Here is a 19,816-nt window from a genome sequence, read left to right on the forward strand (position 1 = left end):
CTCTTTAATAAATGGTGCTGGAAAAACTGATTTTCAACTTGCCAAAGATTAAAACTAGACCTATATCTCTCACCATGCACTAAACTAAAATCAAAATGGATTAAAGATCTAAATATTAAAACAGAAACACTAAACCGGCTGGGACAGAGGTTAGGTAGAACTCTTGAAGGCATTGGTGTAGGAAAAGACTTCATGAACAAAACCTCAGTTGCACGTCAACTAGCACAAAGAACCAACAAGTTGGATCTCTTCTTATTAAAAAGCTTCTTCACAGCAAGAGAAAAAGCCAACAGTGTGAAGAAACAACCCACAATGTGGGAAAAATGTTTTATCAGCTGTTCCTCAGACAAAGGTCTACTATCTAGAATATATAAAAAACTTGAAAAAAATCAGACCTCCCAAATTTAAAGACCCAATCCAAAAATGGGCATTTGAAATGAACAGACAGTACACTACGAAGAAGAAATACCAAATAAATATATGGAAAAATGTTCAACATCACTGGTCATTCGAGAGATGCAAATGAAACCAAGGCTGAGATTCTACCTCGCCTCAGAAAGAATGGCTGCTATCAAGAAATCAACCAATAACAAATGCTGGCCGGGCTGTGGGGAAAGAGGAACCCTGCTCCACTGCTGGTGGGAGTGGATACTGGTGCAACCACTACGGAAATCAGTATGGAGATACCTCAAAAAACTAGGACTGGAAGTGTCATTTGACTCAGCTATTCCCCTGCTGGGTATCTTCCCCAAAGAATTAAAAGAATCATACCAAAGTGATACATGTGCACCCATGTCCATAGAAGCACAATTTGTAATAGGTAAAACTTGGAAACAGTCCAAATGCCCATCAGCTGGAGACTGGATTAAAAAAAATGTAGTTTTTTATAAAATGGAGTACTACTTAGCCATAAAAAATGAGAAATTAGAGACATTTATAGTTAAATGGATGCACATTGAGGCAATACTCTTAAGTGAAATAAATAGGACACACGTGTGAGAAACTGAAAGTGTAAATAAGCACTAAAAGGTATAATAGATATTGTGAAATAAGAAAAGGTGCAAAGGGGAAGGGGAAATAGAAGCGGTAGGGGAAAGGAAAGAAGGGAATGGAATATGAGAAAACAAAAAAGTGGAAACAAAGTCTTTGTAAAAAGGGAGGGATGGAGGGGTTGAAGGGAGGGCAGGGGAAGGGGGAAAAAATAAGAACCAAGAGAGATCATGTAAAGGTGCAAATTTCCAATGATGAATGTCATTATATTGTATACCTAAAATGTACCAGTAAAATTAATTTTAAAAAAAAATCTTAGGATTAGACCAGTTATTTGACCCTACTGGTATATGTGTGCCCATGTTCATAGCGGCAGTTTGTAATAGCTAAAACTTGGAAACAGCCCAACTGCCCATCAACTGGAAACTGGATAAAGAAAATGTGGTTTTTTAATAAAATGGAGTACTACTCAGTCATAAAAAATCAATATGGAGATAGCTTGAAAAACTAGGATTAGAGGTTCCATTTGACCCAGCTATTCTCCTGCAGGATATCTTCCCAATAGAATTAAAAGCATCATACCACAGTGATATATGCACACCCATGTTTATAGCAGCACAGTTTGTAATGGCTAAAACACTGAAACAGCCCAATTGCCCATCAACTGGAGACTGGAAAAAGAAGATGTGGTATTTTAATGAAACGGAGTACTGCTCAGCAATAAAGAACAAGAAACTAGAGACATTTATAGCTAAATGAATGCATATTGAGGTGATATTCTTAAGTGAAATAAATAGGACAGACATGTATAAATACCAAATAATTTTTCTGGTGTGAGAAACGGAAAGTGTAAATAAGGATCAAAAGGTATAATAGATAATGTGAAATAGGAAGAAAAGGTCCAAAGGGGAAGGGGAAGTAGAAGGGGTTGCGGAAAGCAAACAAGGGAATGGAATATGAGAAAAGGAAAAAAATGGAAACAAAGTTTTTGTAAATACAAAGAGGTGGATTGGTTGAAGGCAGGGCAGGGGAATGAGGAAAAAATAAGAACCAAGATAGATTATGTAAAGGTACAAATTCCAATGATAAATGTCATTATATTGTATACCTAAAATGTACCAATAAAATTAATTAAAAAAAAAAGTTCAGTTGCAACTATACAAGTAGGAGGACAATAGTGACCTGTCAATGCAGAAATGATTAGGGGCTAGGGATTTAGCTCAGTGGTGCCACTGCCTGCCTTGCAAGCACAAAGTCCTGAGTTTGATCCCCGGTACCTGCCACCCCCCTAAAAAAGAAATGATTAATAAAAGCTGGGAATCCTGGTGCACACCTGTAAGTAATCCCAGCACTCTGAGAGACTGAGGCAAGAGATCTCAAGGTCAAACCCAGCCTGGGCAACTTAGCATCTTTGTGAGACCCTGTCTCAAAATAAAAAATAAAAAGGGTTGGGATGGAGCTCAATGAGAAGGTCCTGGGTTCAAATCCTAGTAACACGGAGAGGGCAGGGGAGGAGAGAAGAGGGGAGGCAAATAATCAGTAAAAAGAAGATGAATGCATTCAAATTAGAAGAGGGTCAAATGACTAAATTAAGAAATAGTAACACATTAACCATTTCTTTTTTTTGGTGCCAGGGATCGAACTCGGGTCCTTGCGCTTGCGCAGCAGGCGGCGAAACCACTGAGCTAAATCCCTGGGCCACACATTAACCATTTCTTAATAGCTGCTTACTCCTATCCTGATTGTAGTAGCTAATCCCAAAGAAGTGTAGCTGCAGTAAAATGCTAAGTAAGTAAACTGAAGTAATATAAAGACATTAGCTCCATCAACTTAGGGATGAGCCATTAAGGCCTGCTGGAAAAAAACTCTGGGAAGGATAAAGAACTGAACTGAGCACAACAGTTCAGGAAGAAAACTTTATAATGAATCATGAAGGTATACTAAAAGGTTGAAGAGTGGCCATCATCCAATTTTATAATGATAAATTTCTGAACTACTTTGTAGCTTCTTCTTCATGTACATTCATTCATGTGACTAGTCTAAGAAATCATTTCATGAAACTCCAAACATACATGCTACATTCATTTAAGTATGCTCTGGTTTCTTTAGCATGATTAAAGTCTCTGTCCTAAGAGTTGATTACCCTGTTCCTTTTAAATAAAACAATGATATGTGCTCACTTCGGCAGCACATATACTAAATAAATAAGTCAGCAAATTTTTATAATATCTTACCACTGACAAAAGCCATGTAAGAGAATAAACTATTCAGGAAATGAAGCAGACAGATATTGTTACCTACTGATTTGCCGAAACACTTACCTCAGTAGTTTATGACCATTTGTTGTGGCAACTTCAGCAAGGCTTGTTAAAATCTTTAGATACTGGTTTTCACTTTGCTGAGACAGATGCTCCAGAACTTGCCGTAACTACATTTTTTATCAATTAAAAAAATGTGATTACATAATAAGCCATTCAATTTTATTGAAAAATTAAGTACTTATTTTTTAGTATTTTTTAGCTGAAATAAAGAACTTTATAGTTCTTGCCTTGCATAAATTTAAGTGCTACTATAAAGATGATATAAACCCATGTTCAAAATCCCCCAGTAAAACAAAATTTAAAAATACATGTAAAATAGAAATCACCAAGTACAATCATATGCATGGAAATCTAATTTCAATTCTAAAGTTAGGTGAGTTTTAAACTGTAATTTTCTAAGAGTAGAGATATTATAAATACAGAGGTCAGGGCTAAAGCTGTAGCTCAGTGATAATGCACTGGGTCTGATCAACACTACAAAAGGGAAAAAAAATGCAGCCCCCAAAACTAATGATTACTAATCATAACATGATATTCCTCCTCAGATTCTTTTCCTCTATCCATGAGGAATAAATATCTAAGGAGAGAATAAAGAACCAGAAACCCAAAGAAAATTCAAAGAGGCAACTATAAGCATAAAGTTATCAATTATTATATATAGCTGTCCCTCGGTATCCCTGGGGATTGATTCCAGAATCTCCATGGATATCAATATCTTCAGACACCCTAATTTACTGGAATATTATAACCTATGCACATTTTCTCATGTACTTGAAATCATACATAGATTACTTAGCATAACACAACATAAATGCTATGTAGTTGCCATACTGTATTAAGGAATAATGATATGAAAGTTAAGTATAGATGCCATTTTTTAATAAATATTTTTGAGCTGCAACTAGTTGAATTCACAATTGCAGAACCCATGGAAAGAGAGGTTATTGTAATTCACTTTTATCCTACAATTCAGGTAAGCAAACTCAAGTTATTAAAATATTTGTAAAAATAAATAAAATTACTAAGCATATTTATAAAGTGTTATATATGCTAAACATGAATAAAGCTTGTTCATTTACACGTTATTAGCACAATTACATTACCATGTTTTCTCGGAGGTCTTCATTCTGTGTCATTTGAATAACAGTCTGGAAAAGCCTAGGGTGATACTGAATTAATACTTCACAAGTCTCTCCATATCCACCCTAAAAACAAGACTTAAAATTATTGAGGTTTAAAACAAATTTTCTTTTAAAGGTCATACTCTTCACAGAATAGAAATCTTTCCACTCACTATCTTACTCAGAAATAAATGATTTTACCATTCTCAGTTTCTATTACAAAAGGTCTCAGAATATATAATGAAAGCATACCTGTACACATAAATCCAGAGGGGTTACTCCATTTTTATCTGGTAAATATTTGGCTCCTCATAATAGAAGAATCTGTGCTGTATCTCTCTGACCGTGACTATACAGAAATAGAACCAAATGAGGATGATATTTTAATTCAAAGGTTTGCCAATGAATTATGGGTGGTTAATATGAATCAATGAGACATTAAAATTAAAGGCTGATTTTAAGAAATGCCCAAAAGAGCCATATAAAGACCATCTAATCCAAAACTTTACTCCATAGATGAGAACTGTAACCAAACCAACCACAGGTGAAGCTAGAACCCAGATCTTTGGTCTCCTCAGGCAATACTCCTTCTGCAATAACATTATCTGACAAGATAGATCATTTCACATACACACGCACACACATGTGCGTGCATACACACACACACAAACACAGACTACAGATTTCTCAGAAATTAAAAAAAAAAGACTCATTCTATTCCAAGCAAAATAGTGCTATAAAACAGAGTAATTTATAACCAACTGGAATTAATTTTCAAAAAGTAAAATTCTATTAATCTAGTGCCACAAAGTCCTATAACAGTTATAAGATGTACAAGGGTAATCAAAATAGTGAATGCTTAAATTTTAAAAATTATTACAATAAAATACACATTGCTATTAATCCCTCTCAAAATACTCCCTCTTGCTTTAACATACTTATCCCATTGTTCTTGCCACTTTCTGAAGCAGTTCTGGAAGTCCTCTTGCATGACTGTCTTTACTAGGTATAATTAAAAATACACTGAATGCTGCTGCCAAGTCCCATCTGAAAAGGAAGTCAGGCTCATAAAAACATATTCATCAGATCTGGCATGGTGCAATTTCTGGCTCCTTCCCAAAGTCAAAATGACCACGAAAGGTAAACATATTTAGTTGATTCAGGACATTGTGGTAGCCATGAGAACCCAACTAAAGATAGTTATGAAAGAAGACATGCAAAAATGCTTCAAAAAGTGGCAAGAATGATGAGATAACTGTGTTAAAACCAAAGGGATGTATTCTGACGGGGATTAATGGCAATATGTCTTTTACTACAATAACTTTAAAAAATTTAACATTTGCTGTATTTTTTAATCGCACTTATTGTATCATTCTCTTGATACTTTATAATGATTACCTTTTTAATACAAATATCAATATTCTGTAATTAACAATACCTAATTTACTCCAGTAAAAAAGCAAAAAACCACAAAATCCAAGTAAAACAGCAGTCCCTTTGAAAACAGTGATTAGCTTTACTAGTATACCATAAGAAGTATTCATTTAGCAATATTTGTCATCAATCTGGTAGTGCTGGTCAAGATATTCTATAGTACAGTACAGCTAATACTGATTACTTTGTAATTTATATTATTCTGTTCCTTACTGTGCCTAAACATAAACCCTAAGTTAAAAAGTAACTACTTGTACTGTATTTAGGAAAAAAGTGATACCTGTGCTGTAAGTCAAAGATCTGTGCTTTTATAAAGCTACCCGGTTCAATTTTAATGAATCTCTTTTTTACAGTTACTTATTAAATATTTGTGTCTAATCTTTCAGATTAAATTGTAAACTTCTTGACAGCAGATGTGTTTCATAGCATGGTATAGGAGCTGGCTTATAACATGTACTAGACACACTCAATAAAGTATATTACAGGTTTTAACTTTACATGCCATTCTTTTGAAACAGCACTAACGACACTACACCATAGAAAAATGACAAGTAGAAGATGGGCACAATGGCCATAAAGAAATTCTCTGAACTACCTTGTATAATAGCTCAGATAAACCCCCATTTCAGAAGGAATGCTGTCCCTTACCCATGAGGAAGGAATAAGGCACAGAAGGGCCAAGAATTACCTGAACAGCAGGCCTTGCTGTGTTTCCCCACTCCATCTACTAGCGTCAGGTTTCAACTCTTTGGTCCAATCACATTTCTACACAGTTGTCCATGTTTAACCATGCCTATGTAATAAAGTCTTCAATAAAACCCAAAAGGTCAGGGTTTCCCAGACAGGTGAACAGGCAGAGGGTTGGAGAAATGTGAATAAGAACTCATTCATGTACCAGAGGACAGCATACCCCAAGTCCATAAGAATAGAAGCTCCTGCACTCAATACCCTTCCAGATCTCATCCTATGTGTACATTTATCTGGCTGATTATTTGTATCTTTCAAAATATCCTTTATAATAAATTAGTAAATATAAACATAGAATTTCCCTGAGTTCTGTGAGCTGCTCTAGAAAATTAATCAAATGGGGGGGGGGTGTTCACAGGAACTCCAACTGGTAGCCAGTAGATCAGAAATTTCAGAAGCCCGGACCTGTGACTAGCATCTGAAGTGGGGGCAATCTGTGGGGACTGGGCCCTCAATCTGGGATCTAACCCTAGGAAACTCAGCTGATGGCCACTACAGAATAAACTGCTTGCTTGTTGGTGGAGAGAAATTCTCAAAGATTTTAGGATCACAGAAGTGATCTGTGTGATAAACATATAGTAGTTTGAATTTGTTTTTTTCTGGGTCCACAGATCAATTTCCAACCAATGGAAAGTGGCCAACTCAGCATACCATTACCAAATACTATAGCAAACACAGCTACAGCCAATCAGGTGATCTAGCCCCTTCTACCTTCGGCCTAGAAAGTTTACTGCTCAATCAAGTGATCTATGTACTTCCACATTCAACCTAGAAAAACTCACTGCTGGGTTGGAGCTCTCTGAACTTTTTGGGTCTAGGTGCTATCCAATTCATGTATTGCTTTTTGTGCAAATAAATTCCACTAAACTTAATTTGCCTGAAGTTTTTCTTTTAATTTGAAGTTCTTTCCAGTTTTTCCAGTTGAGAACACCATAGCTCAAGAGAAAATGGGGTTGTTTGAAACCCACAGATAAATGAGCAGAATTTGATGCAAAACTCAGGCATCCCTGAGGGAGTACTACAATACAACTTAAATAAAAAGGGCTAAGGATATAGCTCAGCAGAGAGACCTTGCCCAGCATGGACAAGGCCTTGAGTTCAATCCCCAGCACAGAAAAAAAAAAAAAAAAAAAATTGCAACATAGAAAAATCACTGAAGTGTTTCGTGCACTGCTCCTAACCATGAACTACATTTATATAACCTATATGGGGTGGCTGGGGATGAGTGTGTATATACGAACATGTGAGGGTATGTACATAATTACTAGCTTGCTCCTTAGGGTTATTTTTGTAAGCCTGTGTCTGTGTGCGCATGCGTGTGTGTGTGTGTGTGTATTGTAATTTTGAATCCATAGCTTTTCACATGCTCGGCAAGCAGTCTACCACCGAGCTATACCTGACCCCTACATATTACTGTATCACTGATGCTTATAACAATATATGGCACACAGAGAGTACTATCTAGATGTTTGTTGATTACATGAATGAATAAGCAAACAAAATGTACAATTCAAGAAAAAGAATCAAGACTGAAATACAAAAATACCTTAATGTATAACTTAGTATCTAACAAGACTGATGCAATAATGTGTTTTTAGAAGTTACAAATACAGATAAAGCAAACACATGGCTCTGATCCACGATACGCTTCAACAGCTTATCCCAAAGGAATTGAACTAGCTATTTAATAAAGTGATCTACAGGAGTTACTGTTATTGCTGTAAATCAAAAACTCCACCTATAACATAAAAGCACTGGCAATTAAATATAATTTAATTTTTCCCTCATGTAATTAAGCAATGTAACCGGAATGTTATTCTGCATCTTTAAAGAAAGCATAGGATTTATGGGGAAACAACAGCTTTAGAAAATATACAGAAATATGTGCTTGAAAATACAAGTGTATAGTAGAAATACAACATTCTTTAGTGGCTGCGTTTGAAAATATAAAATATCCTACCTGCAAGCAAAGTACAGGGGAGTGGCTCCTGATACATTTGGCCTGTTAATATCAGCACCACCGTCTAGCAAGCACTGCACAGTCTGTGGGGGGTAAACCAATTAACAGTAAAGTCAGAGAAGTCAAACAAAAGACACAATTATCAGAATTTTAATCCACATAAAGTCCTTCCCAGAGCTTGAAGCTTTAAAGATAAAATGCATATACATTATGTGAACTGTGACAGCTAAACAAATTCAACATTCTCTGAGCCTACATGATATATGTGGATTATAAATGTGATATAAACTGGTTAGCCTGGAAAGGCTGTTAAGCAGCACCATATCCCAGGTAGTCAGCTGTCACATATGGCTACTGAGCATTTGAAATGTAGTCAGTGTAATGGTGGAACTGAATTTTTAATTATATTTAATTTAAATAGCCACATATGGCTAGGAAACTGGACACTGCTTTAGAAATTTTAATTTGAAAACAAAATTTTTATCTCTAAAAACAAAAAGTAGGCACTGAGCTATAACTTCCTCAAAGTCAAAGAGTATAACTGATAAATATCAAATACTGTCTTAGTTACTTTTCTCATTGCTGAGACAAAATACCCGACTCCCAAAGTTAAAGGAGCAAAGGTTTATTTGGCTCAGTTTATACAGGTTTCAGTCCATAACTGGCTGGCTCCAAGGCAGGGTGGCATGGCAGAGGGGCATCACAGAGGTGAAACAGTTCATGGTGGACAGAAGGTAGCAAAGCAAGCAAAGGAGGAACCCTAGCAGCTTCTTTATGCCCCTTTTATACTCCAGCTAGCCTACAGGGATTAGGGCAGTGCCAAATCAATCGGTATACTGATTTAGTACTCACACAACCTTAATCCCAGCATCACACACTCTAGATTCAGCCACTTCTGAAAAAGCTCCACCTATGACTGCATGAGGCTTTGGGTGGAGATCTAGACAAAAGCCATAACATTTTGCCCCTGATCCACCAAAGACTCATGCACATCCTTTTATGCCAAAGGCATTTAGTCTATTTCCAAGAATTGCCAAAGTCCTAACAGTTTCAGCATTGCTGAAAAGTCCAAGTCCCAAGTCTCCTCTGAGGTTTAAAGCAAACTCTTAGCTGTGAGCCCCTATACAAATGAAAAGAAAGTTAAACACTTCAAACAGCACAAGATAGACACTTCCATTCCAAAAGGTACATTATAAGGATACAAAGGAATAGGACCTAGTTCCATGTTCAGCATCCCCAGCAATCTGTGGCAAGTTGTCAACTCTAAAGGGCTTGGGTGGCTCTGTCCCTCCAACACTGCCTGTGACTGTAGCTCTCATGGGCCAGCTCTGCTCCCTCCTTGCAGTTTTCCTCAAACAATCCATGTTCCTGGTTTCTCCAAACTTCTGGAGTCTCCACTGCACCATCAGCTTCACACTCACAGCTTCATATACTGCCCTCTTGGATGCACACTGCCTACCCTCCCAGGCCTTCCTCTGAAGTCTGGGTGGAAGCCTTCTTGACCCCACAACACGTGCATTCTGCATGCACCTAAAACCAGCAAGATGTGGATGATGTCAAGGTCTGCTGCCAGCTGGAGCAATAGCCCAGCTTCCTTCTCTCGACTACTGGGGTCGAATGCCTGCATCCCTTAGCACTCCGCATCCAACTCCAAGGAACAAATTTTCTAGGCTGCTGCTATTCTGGAACAGGGTGCTCTGGGGCTCTCTTCTCAAAGCAAAGTCTTTCACCTTTGCAATTCTGAGGCTGCAAAGGCTGGAATCCTGCTGGTTCTTGTGATTTTCTCAGGCCATCATTTCTGTTGTCTTCTTCTGAAATACTTGGCTATTTCTTGCTAGTCTTTTCAGTGATCAGTTTCTCCTCTATTCCATCTTTGCAGGCTGCAGCTTTACTAGAGCTTCCTTTCTGACCAAACTCACAACATTTTAAATCATTCTGTTGGGCTCTTTGCTCTTCACTCTCAACATAAATCTGGCTAAAAGCCCTCAACAGTAGCCATGCCACACCCTCAACATGAGACTGTCTTTAAATTTCTTCTGCAAGATTAATTAGCCTGGGCCAGGGATTAAGCCCAGTGGTGCTGCCACCTGCCTCGCAACGGCAAGGTCCTGAGTTTGATCCCGAGTACCAAAAAACCCCCAAAATTAGTCTGCCACTCTTAAGTCTTAGGCAAAGTCTCTGGACATGAGCAAAATGCAGACAAACTTTCTGCCAAGGCATAATGCACATCATCTGGAATCCAACAGCCAATGCAATCCTTTCCAGCAGAAACCTTCTGAGCCTGGTCTTTACCAACAAGATTTCTATCAGCCTTCTGGTCTTCTGAGCTTTGACCGGAGAATCTCCCATCAAGTACAGCTTAAGGCATTCTAGCTCTGCCTTTTTAGCCAGCATCTCCAAACCTTTTCAAACTCTTCCCACAAGCCTGTCCCAAAGGGTCACACATGGTCACATATAATCATAGCGACAACCCCAAATTCTGTCTTAGTTATTACTTTTCTCATTTCTGAGACAAAATACCCAACACCTGAAGTTAAGGGAGCAAAGGTTTATTTGGCTTACAGTTTATAGAGGTTTCAGTCCATCACTGGCTGGCTCCAAGGTAGGGTGGCATGGCAGAGGGGCATCACAGAGGAGAAACAGTTCATGGCAGGCAGAAGCTATCAAAGTAAGCAAAGGAGGGACCCTAGCAGCTTCCTTCTGCCCCTTCTATACTCTAGGTAGGCTACAGGGATAGGGCAGTGAGAAACCAATCAGTACACTCATTTAGTAATCACACAACCTTAATCCCAGCATCACACACTCTAGATTCAACCACCTCTGAAAAAGTTCCACCTATGACTGCATAAGGCTTTAGGGGTATATCTAGACATAAGCCATAACAAATACTAAAAAGCTAAGAAGCCCTTTTCCTACAGACAGTAGCCAATACTGGCTCAGTTTCTTTGATAGTCATTAACAGACATTTGGTCCCTTAAGTTCTCCTCCTGTAAAAATTTGACTTATACTAAAATGAAGTATGCTAATTTAAAATCTTAAAAATACACATTTGATGATTAGGAATAGAACAAGGCCCGCCTAGAAACCTTTCTAAAAATAACTTCTGGTTTTATTCCTATAATCCTCATTTGAGTTTTTCCTGCAAACAGAATAAAAAAATGTAAAAACGTGAAATAGTTCTTGGAATTAGACTGTTTAATATTCTGAATTGAACATGTGTTCATCTCTCTGCTCCTCTAAAACCTAGAACTATGTCAGGAACATCTGTACAGAGAAGAACAAAACAAATACAACAGCATACTAGGTAAGTCAATAAGTTTTCTAAAGATGACAAGCAGACTCAACAAATTAAAGAAAGCTGGTCTAAATGACTGCAAATGGGAGAAAACTTGTCCTTATTTGAGACTACCACTATAGACCCAATAAGCAACCAAATTCTCAAAGTAGTATACAGCACACACACACACACACACACACACACACACACACACACACACAGAGGAATAGAAAATAACAGGTACCTCTGAAGACAGGATGATTTGAGATAAAAACAGGAGGAATAGATGAAAACCTATAAAAGAAACTGATCCTTCCTTTGCTGTTTCTTTCCTCTCATCCCACACAATCAGCTACTATCCCTCCCTATACTTTTTCAAAGATGGGATGTTTATTCTCTGGACAAAGTGATTAGGGGGGTTCTAGACTGACAGGCAAAATACACAGGTAAGAGCAAGACTGAGGAACCATGGAGAAAGCACTAATTAAGTGAAAAACTTCTAGTCCATATATCAGTTGGTTCCCAGAAATCCAGCAACCAGGCTTCAAATCTCAAGTAGAGGAAATTAATCCTGTCTGCAGCCTGGCACAAGAGAAAGAGCTCTAAAGAGTCATTAGAGTCACCCATGAAATAGTACAGTTCAAGTCAATGGATCTGTAGTAGTAGTGTCAAAGCAGGACACATTTTCCCCACGGGGACATGAGGCAATACCAGGGGATACTTTGACTTTTACGACTGGGGAAAAGAGCGTGCTATTGATAGGCCAAAGCTGCAGCTAAACAATAGGCAACACATAGGACAGCCTTTACAACAAAGATTTATCAAGTCCAACACAACAACAGGGCCAGTGTACACTGAAACCAAGCAGTCAATAAATTCAGCCCAGTCAACATCTGAGTACCTCAACTTTACACATGAACTGACACACATTATTTAAGACATAGGCCTGTAACCTTAAAAACAAAAATTTAGACAAAAAGAACCCCAGAAAAATAAAGACTATGAAGGGAATAAAAGAAAACAAAACTTTAAAAAGAAGTAACTGATTCCCTTAGGAGGAAAAAAGGTATCATATTCACAGAACAAGAATATAAACCCTAATGGAAAATATTCGGACAGTGAGTAATTAAAAATATAAGAGAGGCTGGGGATTTAGCTCAGTGGTTCCGGTGCCTGTCTCACAAGCGCAAGGTCCCGAGTTCAATCCCCAGTACCAAAAAAAAGAGAATAGGGCCAGGGTAAGTGCAAGGTCCTGAGTTTGATCCCTGGTACCGGGGGGATATATATATATACACACACATACATGTGTGTGTGTGTGTGTGTATGTGTGTGTGTGCATGCGCCTGTGTGCGTGCACAAGAATAAATAACAATTCAACAGAAGTTTAGAAAGACAATATCTAAGAATGCCACAAAAAAGAAAATAAAATGAAAAGACAAATAGTGAAAAAAATGAAAGAGAAGAAAAATTAGCGGATAAATGCAAGCAGATGTATTGAGAAACTGAGAATAAAGAAACTAAAGAGGATAAGTCAAGAAATACTAAAAACTGAAGGGCACGAATTGTCAAGATTTAAAGGGCTCATCAAGTCCCTACTTTAATACAAGAATTTCAACAAAGCAATGTTAAAGTGAAATTTCATAGTAGCAAGCATATAAAATTCTAGAGATAAACTAAAGCAGATTGATATTAAACTTCTCAACAGATATGCTCGCTTTGGCAGCATGTATACTAAAATTAAACTTTTCAACAGAAAAACTAGAATCTAAAAGGTTAAAACCCTGCAAAATTGTATGATAAATGATTTTAAATGTAGAATTATCTAGTAAGCCATACTATTGTTCAAATATATGGTTATAAATTTAAAACATAATGTTATGGTTTATATCTAGATGTCCCTCTAAAGCCGCATGCGCCTCATAGGTGGGACTTCTGAAAGGTGACTGAATCATGGGGTGTGATACTCATCAGTGGATTAGTCCACTTACAAGTTTATAGCTAAATGTGATGCTGGGAGGTGAAACCTAGTCAAAGTAGGTGAGTCACTAGGGATGTGGCCAGGAAGGGTCTATCTGCCTCTCACTTCTCTTAATCTCTCAGCTTTCCTGATGCCATGCCATGAGCCACTTCTCTTCTGCCTTGCCCTTTTGCCATGCTGCCCTGCCTTGGAGCCAGTTGACTACGAACTGAAACCTCTACAAACTGTGAGCCAAAATAAACCTTTTCTCCCTTTATTTGCCTATGTCGGGTATTGTGTCTGAGCAACAACAACAAAAAATAAGTAACTAAGACACATGATCATGTACAATTTCCCTCCCAAAAATACCTAAAAATGCACATTTACTCCAGAAAAGCAGACCTGGCCGCTGAATGATAGCCTCCTTCTAAACAAGGAAATAAACCAAAACTGATGTGGAAACCAAAATATTAGAGATCAAACACAAGAGAAAAACTAAGAAATCTCCAGGTTCAGAGAAAATGAAAAGGCAAAACTGACAGATTACCAACTATGTCTCTGTAGAAAACAGTACTAAGGGAACAGTACCAAGAGATACTTGCAGGGCAGGGGATTTAGCTCAGTGGTGCTGCACCTGCCTCGCAAGAGCAAGGTCCTGAGTTCGATCCTCAGTACAGCAAAAAAAAAAAAAAAAAAAAAAGCGATACTTGCAAAATTACTGACTTCAAGAAAACAATGTTAGTTTACTTTACCAGTAAACTATTTATTTAACCATATATACAACTAATATTGCCTAAACAGAATTTATAATCCTCAGTCACCATAACTACAAATGATTACTATATGAACATCAAAAAGAGAAAAAAAGCCATAGAAGCTAATTATTTGGAAATACGTAACGTGAAAAGCTAAGAGTTGAAAATTTTTGGTGGTTATGGTTTGACGGAAAAGAAGTTTAAGGAACTATCAATTTTATTTTAAAAATTTGATGAAAAATAAAATGGCTTAAGTTATTATTCACATACTGCTACTTGAATTAATTTCTATCCTAAAGTGAATTCTAAAATCGACGTAACTAAAACATTGTTATGGGCTTGGGGTATAGCTCAGTGGCAGAGTGTACACTTAGCATACACAAGCACAAGACCTAAGGTTCCATTCCCAGCATGGGGGGGCGGGGGAGGAAGGGGTTATATAAAGATGTATTATCACCTATATAATTCCTTTTAAACTCAACCAAGTAGCGAAGTACAACCTCCAAATATAAGATCAATAAGTATTTACTTCTTTTTACTAAGAGAAAGCCTATTTGGTAACGGCTTTCACCTTTCTCATCTCTGACCCAGCAGTTATGTCTGTGTGAACTCAAAGCTACTACTGCACACAAATTAAAGACAATAAGCCTTCAGTTTCTCAAAAGGCTCAGGAAAGGTGAAAGTAAATACACTGAAAATACATGTTATTTTCCATTTAAAATCTAGACATCTAGAAAAAAACTGTAATTAACAAAATGTACTATGCATTCATAAAAATCATAGTTAAATCTACATAATGATATAATAATATAACTTCCACTATGTACCTGGACACTGTGCTAATAAGCATTTGTCAACTGATTTAATGTGTCCTGTGAGGAAGGTGATATTCTCTCCACTTCTAAGAGCACCAAACTGAGTTTCAAAGAGGTCAGGTAATTTGCACCTCAATACACAGTGAAGCAGGAATTAAAATTAAGCCTATGTTCGTAATCACAACCTACTTACCAAAAGTAGGAATTCTAATTTTCCTGAATTCAGAATAATTAGCATTATAGCTAATTTGACATATCATTATAAGCTACATTAATGATAGCTGATCTATTAATTCCCTACCAAATAACTATTAGGCAGTCAAGCCTTGATGGCTGCTCTATCTAGTTTAAAATAATGCCATTTTTTAAGTCATACTTTTTTACAGTGCCTTTTTTCTTTTCCTTTCTGTTGTACAGGAGCTCAATACCAGGGCCTCATGCATGCTAGACAAGCACTCTACCACACTGTCTTAGTTACTTTTCTTATTGCTGAGGCAAAATACCTGACCCTCAAAGTTAAAGGAAGAAAGGTTTATTTAGCTCACAGTTTGTAAAGCTAAACAGTTTATAGTTGGCTGGCTCTAAGGTAGGGTGGTATGGTAGAGGAAAAACAATTTGTGATGGGCAGAAGGCAGGAAGGCAGCAAAGCAGCAAAATAGCAAGGAAGCAAGCAGCAACAGCAGCCCTCTTTCTGTCCTTTATGTTATATACAGGGTAGGTCTTTCCATTATCCACACTGAGAACTATGCCAAACCAATCGGTGGACTAATTTAGTAATCACATATCCTTAATCGAGCATCACACACTAGATCAAGCCACCTCTGAAAAGCCCCACCTATGATCACATGAGGCTTTGGCGGAACATTTAGAGACAAGCCATAAAATAACCAGTGAGCTACATCCCCACCCCCTTTATAGTCCTTTTGTCATTTTTACTTATACTACAGAGTCTGTGGTACAAAAACAATTTAGCCATTAGACTTAACACATCCCTCTACTTTTCTAAATATAGTAAGACAAACAGCAAATCATAGCAAGGAAACATGATTTATAATATGAACTGCCCTGTGTTCCTGTCAAATCTTTGCATATATAATGAAGACATTAAAAATTCTTTCTTTCTTTTTTTTTGGTACCAGGGATCGAACTCGGCACTTCCCGCTTGCAAGGCAGGCGGCGGAACTACTGAGCTAAATCCCCGGCCCTAAATATTATTTCTTAAGACCAAAAAAATTTAAGTACGATAGTGGATGGAAATTGTTTACTCTAGCATTTTATTTTACCTTCAGAAATTTTTCTGCTTTTGTTATAATAAAATTATCCCAATTAATTGTCTTCAAAATATTCTATGAAAATAAAACATGTATTTTTTAAAAGTTTTCAATAGCTTCACTTGTAGATAAAATATTGTCTGGAAAAAAAAAACAGAAGAAAACCACTTCTTCTAAAGGATAAAAAAACAGAATTGGAGTGTGAAGAATAAAAAATCCCCTTGCAAACTAAGCATGGAGGTACCTGCTTGTAATCCTACCAGTGTGGTAGGCTGAGGCAGAAGATCACAAATTCAAGCCCAGCCTGGACAACTTAATGACTCAGCCATATCCTGTCTCAAAATGAAACATTTTTAAAGGAGGGAGAGGAGCTCACTGAGGTTGTAGCTCAGGGCAAGGCTCTGAGTTCAATCCCTAGTCCCACTTTTTTAAAAAAAATTGCTTTGCATCAATCACTGAAATGACTGAGAAGCCATCAATCTTTGTGACTAGGAAACTATTTTTTTGTCAGATTCTTTTTGTACAAGTTCTGAAACAGGAGGTGAATGGATAATTAAGAAACTATTGATTCAACTGCATAAAAGAAGTACCATGAAAGTCACAGATAACAGACTTTTGGTTTTTGGTTTTTTAAAATCTCCAATCATTTCTCTGAGGGGCAGCAAGTAAAGATAACTGAAGCACAGAAGGCTGTGAGATAATCACCTCAACAACCGGCAGACTGTGGGTGGCAGATGATGAGAGGTAAGGAAAATAAGCCAGGCCATACAGTGTCAGACCAGGGCAGAGGCTGTAGCTCTTCCATAACTCACCCTATCACTGTACTACTATGGAAGTTCCCACCGAGCCCTGTAGGAGAGGAGAGCCCTCCTGAGTCCCTTACTATACCTCAGTTACTCACAGACTGGTGTACAAAATGGATTCTCAATCCCATATAATCCAAAGTGACAATATACCAAAAGGTCTAACCAGCACAACAAATCATTTTCTTGCTCACAACATATACATATGATTTGGATGTCAAATATCTTGAGATAAATAGCTACATAATATGGCAATGAGATCTGTATTGCTCAGCATCAATAATTTGAGTCACAACAGTTTCAAGAATCTATTATAACTCTTAAAAGTATTACAAAGTAACCAATGATTTAAAAACTACTAATGTATATACAAAGGATAAAATTCAGAGGAAAATACTGTCTGAGTATTTACTAAGTTTAAAAACATAAATCAATCCCAGTGTCACACACTCTAGATCCAGCCACCTCTGAAAATCCCCACCTATGACCACATGAGGCTTTGGGGGAGACGTCTAGACACAAACCATGACACCTACCCACTTCATTTTGCTAAAAGTTTCCTCTTAGCCTAATCCATTCCTAGTTATTATTCAATATTCATTTTAAATTCCCTTTCATTAGTGAAGCCTGCATAAACTTCTGAGAACTACATGGAACTTCAAACTGAAGATTCATTTTGTATTGATATCATTCATGACAATCATAACTATCTTCTATACTGAACTAAGAAAATACATTACCCACTCAACAAAATTGTTTATGATAAATTGAGTAAATAGCAATATATAGAATATATAGAATATATATAATGTACAGACTTGATATACTATCAATATAACAGCATCCTATAGAAACACAGGATATATGTATATATTACTATTTACTCAACAAGTTCATAAACTTCTTCATGCCATGGATTATATCACATTCCTTACCTCACTAAGGAGTCATATACACAGTAACTCTCAATAAAACTTTACTACAGATATTCCTCATTTCATGACCTACTTGTTTAACAGCCAGTCTTACGACCAAGGTGCACTGTTCAGACTTATGAACCATCCTTTTTTCATGTTCCGTTCTGTACATCTTGTTTATAGAGCCTCAATGTCTTTTTTTAGTATAGTACCCCTTGTTTATACAGTACTGTAATTTTTGCTGATTGTACTATATAGTACAGTACTGTAGTTTTATGTCCTGCTATACATTACAGTACTGTATATGAGTTATGCAAATAAAAGCAAAGTCATCAAGTTGGAGTTTCCTTTGACCATTTCTTTGTTCTGAATATTGTAATGTACATACTGCATACAATTCCTCATTTAGCAACCAATTCAGTTAACAACCTAGTCACAGGACTGGAACTCGGTCATTAAATGAGGAATGTCGTAATTACTATTCACTCATACATCAATAGCTAAAATTCTTACTGATTAAATAAATCTTTTAAGAGAAAAAATAACCTTCTGGCTTTGATTTTTGTATCTGAAACAAAGTTAGATGTCACTTACAATCAGCATAAAAATTTAAAAAATGGAAGAAATTAAACCTCTGAATAAACTGTGTAGTTCAAACATTTACAAATTTCTTAATCTAACACATTATCAAAACCTCAGGAAACAAATTCTCAATAATCACGAGACAACAGTCCAAATAGTCCTATTAAAATGGAGCACTGTTTAAAATATGTGTTTGTGCCTGTACACAAACAAGCCTGTGCCTGTACCTATTCTGAAGCTGACATGGACCACGAGCCTACTTCCAAAGTAAAAAGTTGGGTGAATGGCCAGGAAAATACATCCAAGAAAGTGTTTAGGGTATAGGTTGTTGAAAACAAACAACAATCAAGAATGCTCCCCCCTCCATAAATGAATTGCAAAAGGTTCAAGCAATATAGGAAAGAAACATACACTATTAACCAACAACTTTTGTTGCTTTTTGTCCATCACATTTAGAAAGGAAGGCAAACCAATACAAAACAGCACTATGGTGACAACAGAAATGCTAAAGCAGGCCAAAAGAAATCTACTACCCATCCAACAATGACAGCTGAGGGACAAGAAGAAAAACTGAAGGACCTCAAAAAGGCATAATTCTCCTATGAATTCTACTTCAGGATGGACAAATTTGAATTAATAATGAAATTAATAATAAAAATCTATTTCTAAAAACATCAATAGCTATACAAAGTAACAAGTATTTGAGTCATTTAGCAAACATTTATCTGGTACCTCTACATACAAGGCACTTAGTCAATATATAATAAAAACCAAAATATTCACATACTGAATACTAAAAATAATCTTTATAAAAGTAAAAAGGCATCCAAATTAAAGAATGGCTCACAAATGCATGCCTTTTCTTT

At 36.9% G+C, this 19,816-nt stretch overlaps 1 pseudogene across 1 annotated transcript in view; it reads right to left on the reverse strand.

Moving 5' to 3' along the window:
• LOC101710115 (E3 ubiquitin-protein ligase HACE1-like) overlaps positions 1–19,816 on the reverse strand; it is a 56,432-nt pseudogene that overhangs the window by 25,422 nt on the left and 11,194 nt on the right. The window contains exons 2-5 of the transcript XR_015445735.1: positions 8,574–8,656; positions 4,685–4,781; positions 4,415–4,516; positions 3,312–3,418 (exon numbers count right to left, since the gene is read on the reverse strand). The product of XR_015445735.1 is annotated as an E3 ubiquitin-protein ligase HACE1-like (transcript). The remainder of the gene's footprint in view (positions 1–3,311; positions 3,419–4,414; positions 4,517–4,684; positions 4,782–8,573; positions 8,657–19,816) is intronic.

The sequence above is a fragment of the Heterocephalus glaber genome, unplaced genomic scaffold (assembly GCF_053883595.1).
Source record: "Heterocephalus glaber isolate CG9 unplaced genomic scaffold, H.glaber_assembly_v1.0 deba00001645, whole genome shotgun sequence".
Lineage (NCBI taxonomy): Eukaryota > Metazoa > Chordata > Mammalia > Rodentia > Bathyergidae > Heterocephalus > Heterocephalus glaber.